At 36.6% G+C, this 12516-nt stretch overlaps 1 protein-coding gene across 1 annotated transcript in view; it reads left to right on the forward strand.

The window, feature by feature from the left end:
* The first annotated feature begins 1809 nt into the window (after positions 1-1809).
* Positions 1810-12516, forward strand: part of LOC143153786 (zwei Ig domain protein zig-8) — a 128509-nt gene continuing 117802 nt past the window's right edge. Inside the window, exon 1 of the mRNA XM_076325333.1 lies at positions 1810-1917. The gene's annotated coding sequence lies outside the window, so the exon portion shown is untranslated. The remainder of the gene's footprint in view (positions 1918-12516) is intronic.

The raw sequence follows: 12516 nt of genomic DNA on the forward strand, positions 1-12516 counted from the left end.
CACAGACATTCTGCATATTGGTTGCCACTGGCCTTGCATATTGTAAGCTTCCAAAGCACCTGAATCTGGAAAACATTTGAGCGAAGCGAATAAATGGTTGTCTAATTAGCAGCCTTCGTTGCAATGGTTTATAAACGAAAATTCAAATTTCTAAAGCACGAGCAGCTATATGCATTGGCTTTGTAAATCTATCGTTGTAACGTAACAATTTTACTATACACCCACAGAAAACATGGTAGGTCATTTCATAGTTTCTGCAGTTTGAAATAAATTTTATTTCAAGGAAACGTGGACATACAGTGGACAAACAGTTTCTTCATATCTTTGGATTAATTTTTTCGATTCTACCCACAGACATTGGTTTATTTTCAAACAACAGTTTAGTGTCAGTTTCGATATGTTCGTGAGAAGTTTTGGTGCTCAAAAAGTTAGAATACTTTTGGTATAAAATTTACCATACAGTTTGTTGATATTCACACCAGCCTCTAGAGTTTGTTCTCATTTATTGACCTTAAACAGTACATAGTGTCTTCTGGAAATATACCGAAAGTTAATGAAAATTTATCAGCACTAATACGAAGAAGAATTTGATCGAATGACGAATACTATTCGGCATTGTACAAAATGTTTGAATCTACATTTATTTCGTATTTAAATTAAGAAATATAGTTTGCCTTAATTGTGTGTACGTGGACGTGGTTAGATAGCGTTATGGAAAATTTGAGTTTCCTTGTTAGGAGGGTACGTACTCCAAAATTATATTCCTGATCTTGCAAACCCCTAGTTTGACCATAGACCATTCTATCAATTAGTCGTCGCACGCTCATTTCCAAGAACCCCAAGAGAATACACCATATCGTGCAGTATGTCTGCAAAGTTTCGAAATTGATTTTACTCCAAGAGTATACAATGTAGAGTATTATCTAGCCGAAATTTATAGTTATCATTTAACTGTTATCCTCATTACGTAAAAGGTATTTTAAAGTAGTCAACAGTTGACAAATTAGCGACTGACATCGTGGATCAAAATGATATCTTAATCGTAAATTTTTTAACTTAAATTGATTAAACTTTTCGAAACTATATTTCAGTTTTATTGAACGATAAGGTTCGTTCGTTCGATTAAAACTTTGTTACACTTTAAATTTCATTAACGAATATTGCCATCGTTACCATTTAAAACTGAATCGCTAGTTGATATCGTCGTTGATACATATTGCTATCGTTACACGAATAATCGACTCTACGTGCCTGCTGGAAGCTCTATAATTTTTCCCTTTACAATTTCTAAATAATCTTTCAACTCGGATATCCGGGGTAGCACGATGAGAACTATAGAATTTTAAATTGTGGCTCTCCCGCTACACATTTTCCAGCACCGTAACGCGAAGTGTCGACAATCTCTCGTTAGACAAGAAGGTTCAATGTTTCGGTGGAGCATAAATTTTAATGAAGCAAAAAGATGGCAAACTGAAAAAAACAGTCAGACCCGCCGTGGTTGTAAATTCCCGTAGGTGCCGTGCAATGAATGCAACCTGCAACTGCAAACGGATTACAGCGACCGAAACGACAAAGCTCCCTTTTATTTATAGTTTCCAGCGTGCGTTGATCATCTCTACGATATCGTCGCGGGATCGAGTGTTGCAACTCGGCAAAGCCGAGCTTACGAAGATTTTCCAGGACAATGGCGGTTTCGTAGGATCACCACACGCGGCGCTGCCGTCTGCGGATCCATCGGAAGCACGTGGTGGTGGCAGAGGTCGCTTCTAAGACTCGCGAGCTTTCAAACTGCAAGCAGTCAGTCGGCAGCCGACCGTGGTGCACGAGTCGTGAGTTATATTATCGTGTTATCAGAGGAAGACTCGCATCGACGACGCTGTGACGAGCCCCGACCACGCGAACCTTGGATTTTTATCGGTAAGTCTCGAACGACTCAAGTTTTTTTCATTAATTTATTAACAGTTTGTCAAGAGTCACGAAGTGCATAGATCTATATTATTATTAATCGTCTTCGCTGGGAAAATAAATACCGCGTAACGACGAGACGTATCGGATATCCTTCGTGAGTGATTATAAAAATTGTTAAATATTATTCGTTAAAATTTACTAAATGTGGTAACTTCTGTTTCTTTCCCCCTAACAAATTTGTTCTTTCTCTTGCGTTGTCGTTTGCACGAAGTTTGGACATTTACACGTGTTATATAGGTTGTCTAGTTCTTTCATCGTGTATTAACGTCGGTTTACGAGGTGAATGTTACGCTGAAAGTTTTCGGGGAATTTTGGAAGTTTTCTTTGGAGAAACTTCCTCGGGCGGGAATGGTTCAGAGATTTTAATGATGGAGGATATCGCTTCTATTTAGAAAGTTGCAACACTCGCTGTAGCGTTGGAAGATTGAAAGATCTGGCTGTTTTGTTGCCGTGGTGATTATACAAACCAGTGAGATACAGATTCTTTGATGAACATTATTTTAAATAACGAATTTCCACGTAAATCTTTCAATTCGAATCAGGTATTTATTACCACTTGCGAGATGATTCAGTGTATACCAGTGATTTAAAAATATTCTTCAAATTATTTTTCTTTCATAATTACCAGTTGAATTCCACTCCGGAGAGGGAAAGTTTAAATTAAAATTAATTTTCAACGTTATGGAATTAAAAAGTAGTATGGTCAAATGTGGAACCAGAATTACGATCGAGAAATATTTTTTTATTTATACCGATGTTTTCAAGCATATAAATATTATTGTGTATGTATCTAAACTTGCTTTTCTAAATTAGAAATAAGAAATTAGTAGTTTATAAACGTTTCACACGATTGGCTTTGATTTTGGATAACAAAATATCCACTCCCGATTCTTCCAAATCGATAAACTCGAGATCGTAGAATTTAAAAAGTGCAGTGTTCGATAAAAAAAAGTGCTTGAATCATCCCACCAGCATTGAAGCAAGCTGTAGCAGATGTTTAATAACGTATCGATATCAATGTGCGCTGTGCGGTTATCATCTATTTAGGCTACGCATGGTTACGTCACAGATCATTGGCCATCGACAACAGAATTTCAATTGGTCAACCGATCAAAAGCACAGTGCTTACTCCCGGAAACCTCAAACAGTATTAATTGTAACGACTCAGGTTGCGAAAGCTCCATCCGGATTGTTGACTATCAAATTTAATAACATCAGATTTCAAATAACACACTTGATGATACTGCAAATACAACATTCAAATTGTTATTGCTCGTATATGCACGAACTAATAATCTAGTGGTAGTTGTCTTTTTCTTCTTTTCATAATATTTTTTAATTTCTTTTTTCGGTAGATGTAAACTATTGTACGTAGCTATATCGAAAAACAAATACAAATACCTATTTATCATAAATTCGTAGTTTCGATCAAAGTTCTTATTGATGTAGATCGAGGAATCATAATTTTTTATAAAAGACAATTTATAAGTCAGGTAATGGAACCGCGATAAAAATTTGGACATAGAAATCGTGGACATTAGTAATAAATTTTTGTAAAAGGAACTCGTGGAAAGTAACAAGAACTTGCATAAGAACTCTAGTAAAACACGAAATATGTGAAAACGGATTCTTCGCAGAGATGGCTAGTTCTCGTTACTGAAACCTAGACGACATTTAGTATTTTTTACAGCGAAATCTATCGGACACATAATTTTTAAATATTTTAACCACCTATACTTTGTCGAACCGTAAAATTTTGTCACACATAAATGATCGATTTTGTTGAAGTTATACAATGTCGCGATAAAAAAAAGAAAAAATGGCGTTTTCCTTCGCGATACTGTGTCATCGATTTTGAAAAATGTAGCTTCGAGACAAATGGCTTTAAAGTTTGACGCGCAGTGACAGATTATATAAGTAGATCAGTTTGTAACCATGCCAGTGTATCGAAGCTCGTCGTAATACTTCGCGATTGTGTTTTTAAGACCTGGAACTTCCAAAATCTACATAAGAAGAAAAATCGATTTTCTTTACCTCGAGGCAAGACTAACCGCTCGATATAGACATCGTGACTATCGCGAACTATTAATCGAACGTTTAACTCGCTAATAATTGTATTTTATCGTGAAATCGATAATTTTAGGTTACTTGTACCGCTCGCACGAAACGAGCGCCAGACGAAAATTTTCAAACGCTCTAATCCGTAAGGTTCGCAATTGGCAACAGCAGGGTATTCGAGTCTTTAATCTGTGGCGGGAGATTTTTACCCCCTCTTCACGGGGGACACTTGAAGCCTCTCGTTACCTGTCGTTTACATCCGATTTTTCATAATATTCGCCGGTGACCATGCACCTTTCGGGGGATCGATACGAGGTTGAGTTGGGAACGGCGACTAATTACGAGGCTTCTTTTTGTTCGCGCGACGCTCGTTATGCGGTAGCTAATTAGTTTCCTGAACGGCGTCTGGGGCAAAAATGCGCGGGACATCTTAACTCGTGATAATTATGACGTATGTGGTGGCGCGATGCATTCAGAAACCGGCGGAAAGATGCGGCTCGCGCGGACGTTGATGCGGTACGTGAGCACGCGCCAACTTAAATAAAAACTCGGAAACCACGTTAACGACCGGCCCTACCGTCAAACCCGCGTGGTCTTCTCAAAGGGAAGTGAACGTTCAATGAGCGACAGTCGCTGCTCCACCTGGATGCGATCCTCTTTTTTCACGTGCAAGTAGTCCAATATCGAAACAAAGGGACAACGAGGCCCGTGTATTGCATACGTGTAAATACGATACGCGCTCGTTCGAACGCGAAACTTTCGTGCAAACAAAGATCGAGAAAACACGTTTGGACTTAGTTCGAGTACGCGACGAGGAACTATTGAAATAGTACTATTGGCACTTCTTGGGAGAGGTGAATTCACAGTTTGAAGGCTGGTAGTGGTCGTTGAAGTGGATAAAAAATGATTACTTCAGGTAGATCAATTCTTGGCGAAGAAGCGAAGATTTCTTATTTGAACAACGTCGGTTATCCATTTATTACTTACACACGGGGAAACAGTGAATTCGTGGAGATTTCACCGAATTATTTGATACAAGACATTTTATGTGCGCTTAAAATCGAATTAACATTCATATCGTAAACAATGAAATTCAGATAAATTGCATTCTCGAGAGAGAAAATCGTTATTTATTAAGGATCAATTTATGGATGTTGAGAAAGTATTTCCTATTCAATTCAACGAATGCTGTAAGAAAAGTCTTGAATCATATTTTCAGAACACTCTGTGTAGTTTTGAAAGTGTTGAAAGGGGTTGCACGTTTTGATGCATTAGGAATTTGTCGAAGCCTCTATAGTCGGGCAAGCAGAAGTATCCAGATGAGTTGATGTACGAAATTTAAATTTATGTTAAATTATTCGTTAAAAAGACGGTCACAGAGAGTACATTTTTGATGAGAATAATATTATTCTTAGATATTGACGTTTATGAGTTGTCGAAAAATTCTTTTACGTACAATATCAATCTCGAGACTTGTGCAGAGAAAATTAATTGGAAAATAATTATTTTATATAAATAATTACGAACACTGTACATTGTCTTTATTGTACCATTACTTTAGGTCTGTTTAAATATCTAAGATTAAAAGACTTTTAATCTATTACGAATTCTCAGGACTTTTAAGACTGCATAACTTAAATAATATTCAATCAGTTGATTGATCGTGGCAAGAAAATGAATTGAATTCGAAGTATCGTTTATACGTAAAATTTTCATGATAACGTTAGGGTAGAATAAGAAACTTTTGATCTCTTAACCTACTGAACCACCTAGAGATGGTGGTAGTGGGGATGAGACGATGAATGAACTCGTAGACTCTCAGTTTCAGGCCTCTGTTTGTATGTTTACTTTGTTCTAAAAGAATTAATACTTCTGTTAAATGTATCTTCATTGTAACATTCCGATGTAAAGGTAAAGTCCATAGTCGAATATTGTTAATTGCACATCAGAAGAACTAACATTCCAGTGAGATATAGGAAACTGATTCTTAAAAATAACACAGAAGGTAGAATATAAATGAATGAGTTTCAGAAAATGTTAATTTCAACTCTTCTTTTAATCTTAATCTTCTTATGTTTCTTGTCGTATTTGAATATATTTTTGCCAGTAATTATAAATTTGGTCGAAGTCAATACTTTTTAATAATAACTGTAGATCGATGTAAAATAATATTTTTGATAAATTAAATTTTTACTTCCTTTGTACTTATGCCATTTTCATTGTCATCGGCAAGTGAAGTTATTCATAGACCAAGCTGAAGTCTGCCCAACGAAAACCAAATGGCTTATTCCAGTCGACCTGTTTTCTTTTTGTTATTCGTGAAAGTCGCATAAAAACTCGTCGAGAGTGAATTAAAGGACAATTTCAGAAAGCACTGAAAATGATAAGTGCAAAGATTAAATACGTATATTTGTAATTACTTAAGAATATGTGCTTCGGTAATTGATCAAAGTATCTCGGTAAAAATATAGAAATCAAATATTATTTTAAGGCTTTCACTATATATTTAAAAGGGTAGATTCTTGAAAACCAATTAACGGTGATCCCTTTCTGATTACTTTTTCCATTTCTGATTTGTGGTTTTCCAACATCCTACAAGGATTTTACCTTTAAATCTTCTCTATCAAAGACATCCTGTAAGTAATCATTTATTTCAAATTAAACCTAAAGTAATTTGATTTTGATAGACGTAATATTATAAATGGATTACAAGGAATTCGAGTATTTTATAACTTTTTATATTTATTTGACTGACAAATTCATTTTCTCATTTAGTTATTTTCTTTAATAGATCAACGAAAGAGACGTAAATGTATTTCAACTCTACTTTCTATGATTCTCGATACGTAAAGTTTTAATAAAGTCAGTATCGAATGTAATGCACGATTGAACATGTTCATTTTCTAACGCGTTAAAAGTAAATTTTCTCGTCGTTCACGTAGTGAAGTAACTAGACAATATTAGAAAGAAACTGTATCATTATCTTTTCGTAGCTGATGAAGGTAGAACAATAAAAGGTACAGCACGTAATAAGCTCTTTGTATTAGCATTCAGAAAGCGAGCAAAAGGAAGTCACCGTGGGACACGAGCATGTTGTTATGAGTGGCTGGTCTATCGACGGTCCATAAAAGTCCATTGTAAGCTCAGCCCAGGCTGTTCAATAATCGATGCAACGTTTCACACAGGTGGTATTGAATCCGGATATTCTGATTATCCGCGCGAATTCCTACGCCAAAAGTTGAGATCCATCAGAGCTTTAGAAAGTCTGGATGGGTGCAGTAATTAGGTTCGCGGTAATCACTGAAATTTGCATCGGATGGTGTTTGAATTCCGCTGTCGAAGAGAAGCATTATTATCTGTTCCAATGCATATAAAGGGGGAATTATTAGTACCTTCGGTAAATTATCAACACTGTTATGAATTAATATCGTGAATCGATCTCTTTATTCTTAGCCTTAAAAGGCAGTGATGTAGAAATAATATATATACCAATGATACATTACATTCAACATAGCTTCCTTGATGTTAGACATTTTCAAGTTATGTCGATGATTCCTAAGTTAAACTTAGTGTTCTTCTTAGTATATTTTATTCATTTATTCTCAAAGAGAGTCCACACTTAGGGTAATGTATTAAGAGTAAAAAAAAAAGCAAAGATTGGTAATATATTCTTCCTCGGTTACTTTTCATAGTGTCAAAAGTAAGGACACCAAGATGCCAATTAATAACGAATTCAGCTTTTACAGTATAAAATTATCCTTCGTTCAGAAAACTCTTTATTTTCATCTAATGATCCTAGTGATCCTAGATTTCTAATGATACTAGAAATGACATTAATACTATCGGTCAGTGTTCAGTTTGGACTCTTTGCCGACACACAATTGCTACTCTACGATCTCCCATCAGATGGCAACCCTCAGAGTCATTCTCGTCAAGTCCAAACAGTATGTATACGTTCGATGTAAAGGCTGGTGCACACAAAAACACCGAGAAATAGAATTCTCCTCGTATAAAGCTTCAACCGCAATTCGTCGTCTAAACGGAGACCCAGAAACAGATGAGGCCAGCATTGATTGACAGTGACCCTGCTTTACCAGCAGGTAAATCGTATGCACGGTGCAACCAGCCGCGGACCTTTTGGCATTTTCCTAATGCTCTCGAGCGCAGCGCTGCGCCTCCACCAGCTTTCCAGTATGCAGAATGCTAATTGTCCCTTTAACAAAGGCTGAACGCTCGCGCAGAACCGCCTGTACGCCTCGTTGTCCGCTCGAGGTTACCGCCCTGAGAATAGGTCTACGCTTCTTATTCGTGCCTCATCCCCTTCCCTCTCTATACGCGCAACAAACCACGACAATCTTAATACGTAATAACATCTTGAGAAATGATTGTCAATCATTGTTCTCGACACGAAAATTCTTCGTCGTCTTCAATGCTCGGTGTTTCGCATAAAATCAAACACCTTTGCAAAATTTTGGAACCTTACCTCGGTATTCCGGAACATTTGTTTCAGGTGATGTCTCGTTTAGATTTTGGGTATGCAAAATTTACCAAAAATTTGAATCTTTTGGTACGTGTATTTCTGTTTTTGGATGGTAAGGAGGCTACGAAGAATATTTTAGTTCTTTTTTCTTTTTGAAGGTAGTAGAGTAATTAGATTTTGCGCAAATATTTTTTTACGTAATTCGAACAAAGCTCGGAGGCCGTAGTTGACGTAGAAAAAGGGAACCAGTAGTACAATAACGACCAAGTGAGAGATAACGCGATCGGAAGTGTATGACGTTCTGTTTCATAGAATCGGCCGCTTATCGTTAACGAATGACCGAACATGGTGCATTTTACATCCAGTGTTCAACCGTGATATCTCGATTGACAGTATCGAATTAAGCATCGCGGAAGATGAAAAGGGAAGAGGTGATAAAATCAAGCAAATCGTTTGTTCGTACTTGGCAACGCGATCGGTTTCTTTTCGGTGATAAATAAACGAGTATTTACGTAAATTGATTATATGGTTTCCCCTATGTTGTCATTTGCGCATGTCGCGTCTATATTTTCGAATTTTTTTCTACTTTGTGGACAATTTTTCAATTTGCTTCACATTCTGCGAATAAATAACATATTTCCATTCAAACTGAAAAACCGCGTCTCCCCGAAAAATCGGAGATACCAAGAAGCAGATTCTTGCAAAGTAAACACACCCAAGGCAGTGAAATTTTTGCAGAAAAGAATCTTTTGTGAACGCAGAGGCTAGTTTAAAAATTTCGTCCGAATTCTAGCAGACGCACGAAGTAGAGCGGTTCTTTTACTTGTGCGATGCTTCTAAAAAATGTCTACAGTTACAAAAATATAAAACACATCCGAGGACATTTATTTGAAATTCTGAAGTATCTCAAAGACAGGAAATCTGAATACGTATCACTTTCAAAAATAAACGCTCCCGAACTTGCTACAATATTTAAACGTTCGAAAGCTTTTGACTAAAATTTTACCTATTTAGGATAAAAGTTTCATAATTATATTATCCGTAGAATTGATAGAGACTTACGATACGGGTTGTAAAATCGATTGAAAGTTTTTTTCTTCCCTCGGTCTATTATGCTTCGGTAATTACTGTTTCACCTATTTTCCCTCGCATCCTTCCAGAGGAAGTCGACGAATTTAATGTCACGTAGCGTTTTGAAAAATGATCGCACGGTGAACTGGTCGAACGTCAGGACACGCGAGGCTCGCGCGTCCATTTGAATTTCGAGGCAAAGCCGATTTAAAGGGGTTGCGACCACGGCAAACGGTATACAACGATTTAGAGCTTTCGAAGTGTTCTCTTTCCGGATTGAAAATTACATCGGAGGTGACCAATAGCTGGAAAAATCCCGATCAGCCGAATCGTATATGTTGCAGTGGATGGCGAACGCGCGTTATTTCGCTAATCGATTCCGCGCACCATGTCGAATAATGGTTTACACGGTCGGTGATCCATCTTATTTCAGTCTCGCATGTAAACGACTCAGTACATCGGACGGTGCTCGTAAGCCGTCCGTTCAATTTCCATCGAAGCTGTACACCGCCAGGAATGGAGTCGAGCTTGACAAACGTGTCAACGTCAATAGCACAATCTATGCTGACGATTTCCTCTGACGTACGTGGAACCGAAGGTCGAACAATGGTAATCGATACGGATGCGGAATTCAATCGTTGGATACATTACTTTATCGATGAAACTATTATATTATAGATCGAAGCAGGTTCACGACGAGCAGCATTTCGGTGTTAATTTTGTAGACGGTACCGAAATATTGACGACAATACGTTTGTTTGAATATTGTATATACATTTGGAGAGAGTATATATATATATATACAGAAATACATTCAGGAAACTGAGCAACGAAGCTCGAACGACAGAGATCGTTGATCAAGAAAATGAAGCAAACCGAGATAAAGTGGAATTTTTTATTAAAATTACACCCGAAGACGTATCGTATTGCGAAAGTACAATAACGGTTATGAAAATTACAACACTTTCGAATTATCCATGTTTTACATTAAAGAGAACGTGATTTATTGGAGTGAAACTATTTAACGTAGCTATTACTTTTGACAGATCGTATTTGTAAGACTTGGTGCCATTTCTGCGGTCGCTACTGTATATGGATGAAAAATATAGAGGTCAACATAAATTGAAACAGATCTTCAATGACGTAGTCACACCTACGACTCAGGTGAACATTCCTCTCAGCGGACTACACGCGGACAACCTCTGTACTGTTTTGCTTCACTCGTTTAAAAAAAATTAAACGTACGTTCTCGTTGGGCAACGCTCATTTTCTACCATTTTTAACATTTAGCCTGATATTATTTTTCATTCAACAACAGACAACCGCCGCAATCCATTTTAACCATTGTATGGACATTCTCTGTTCCTTTCTGACAGTTTTCATTTGCAAGTAATAAAAACGATTAACATTCTAGCAACGATGGGACAAAATGCTGCAAAATTCGGTCCAAATTAAATATTCCACTCAGGTCTAATAAATCACTTTATTTTTGGTAACGTTGCAAATTTGAGATTTTGGAAAGCTGTGCACCATATTTACCTGACCTGGCAATGACTCGTTATAACGTAAAGAATTCGAAGACAATTTATTTAAAATATCGTTTGAATATGTTTGTTGCAAGGAGAAAGAAAATGGACACAGATGAGGGGAATGTATTACGCGTAAGTAGAATGTGAATAGCGTCGGGTCTGACTATAACGTCTGACTCAATACGTGCGGATGGAATTTCTTTAAAAAAAAAAAAAACAAAGCTGACAAACGAATTAGCGTGGTAGAATCGATTGTATTAAAATTATATTTTTCAAAGAATTCTATTTGCATTTTTTGAGGTTTGCTATTAAATATTGTTTTACTCACAAACAAGTATGTTATATTATAGACTAGGAACGTATTGAAGAAGAAATATTACGATAGAAATATTTTTCTCTCTTTGATTCTTGAAAGAACGGTGCTTGATTTACATGCAAAAAGTGTGTTCTGTCCTCTGGTAATTTGAAAGCGTACCATGCATGTCTGTAATGAAGTCGGTAGGTTTTTAGTCGTCACATGCAACTCTGCATTGTATTTTCCTGGAAATTATATTGGTTTACGAGGAAAAGCTTTGAAATCACGTAGATGAGAGAGAGAGAATATGCTCTTAAAAGCTTCAAAACATTGAAGCACCGATGATTCAGATAAAGCAATATAGGGCATGACGAAACTAAATTCCATTGATTAACTGCTGGACAGTAATATGTAATGTTGAAGAAAAAGCTTCAGGGTTTTAAAAGTGTACAATACTTAGTGAAACACGTAAAAAATTGTTAATTTACACCGACTTTCGTCGTACCACTGGAAGTTACTAACTTAATCCTATTCTATCTGTTTGCGATATTAGATATAACATCGGCTTTTATGTAGTTGATAAGAACGACACGTTTTAAAAATTTTAAAAAGTTTTTTTCATTCTCTATACGTGAGTCCACCGCAAAGTTATGAAGATATTTTTTCACACAAGTGTACTAACAGAGATATATTTTTAATAAATTCTCCACTTTCCCGCTTTCTCTTCTTTTTTCTCTGTTTTCTTCCAATGTGTTGTTCTGGGACGTACTCGTAACAAAGTGTAATAATATTGATTTTGTCCGACGTGGTGTTGATGTACGGTACAAGCAAAGTCTAATATCGAATGCTGGAAACTATTTCGTGTGTAGCTGTCGTGTCATATGAATACATGCCTAATTCGGCTCAATTAGCTGAATATCAAATGTTACATATTCAAATCGTGTCGTAATAATCATTTCACGGAGGTAACTTAACACTTCAAATATCAGAGTTTAGCATGTTCTCTATTATTTTACCTATTGTTGGCATTATCCAATTGTTTTTAACGAACTGCATACTTTGTACAGGGTGTTCCACTTTCTCTCAACTGAAATTTTTTCTAAATGAAACCTATG

The sequence above is a fragment of the Ptiloglossa arizonensis genome, chromosome 13, assembly GCF_051014685.1.
Source record: "Ptiloglossa arizonensis isolate GNS036 chromosome 13, iyPtiAriz1_principal, whole genome shotgun sequence".
In the NCBI taxonomy this organism is placed as follows: Eukaryota; Metazoa; Arthropoda; class Insecta; order Hymenoptera; family Colletidae; genus Ptiloglossa; species Ptiloglossa arizonensis.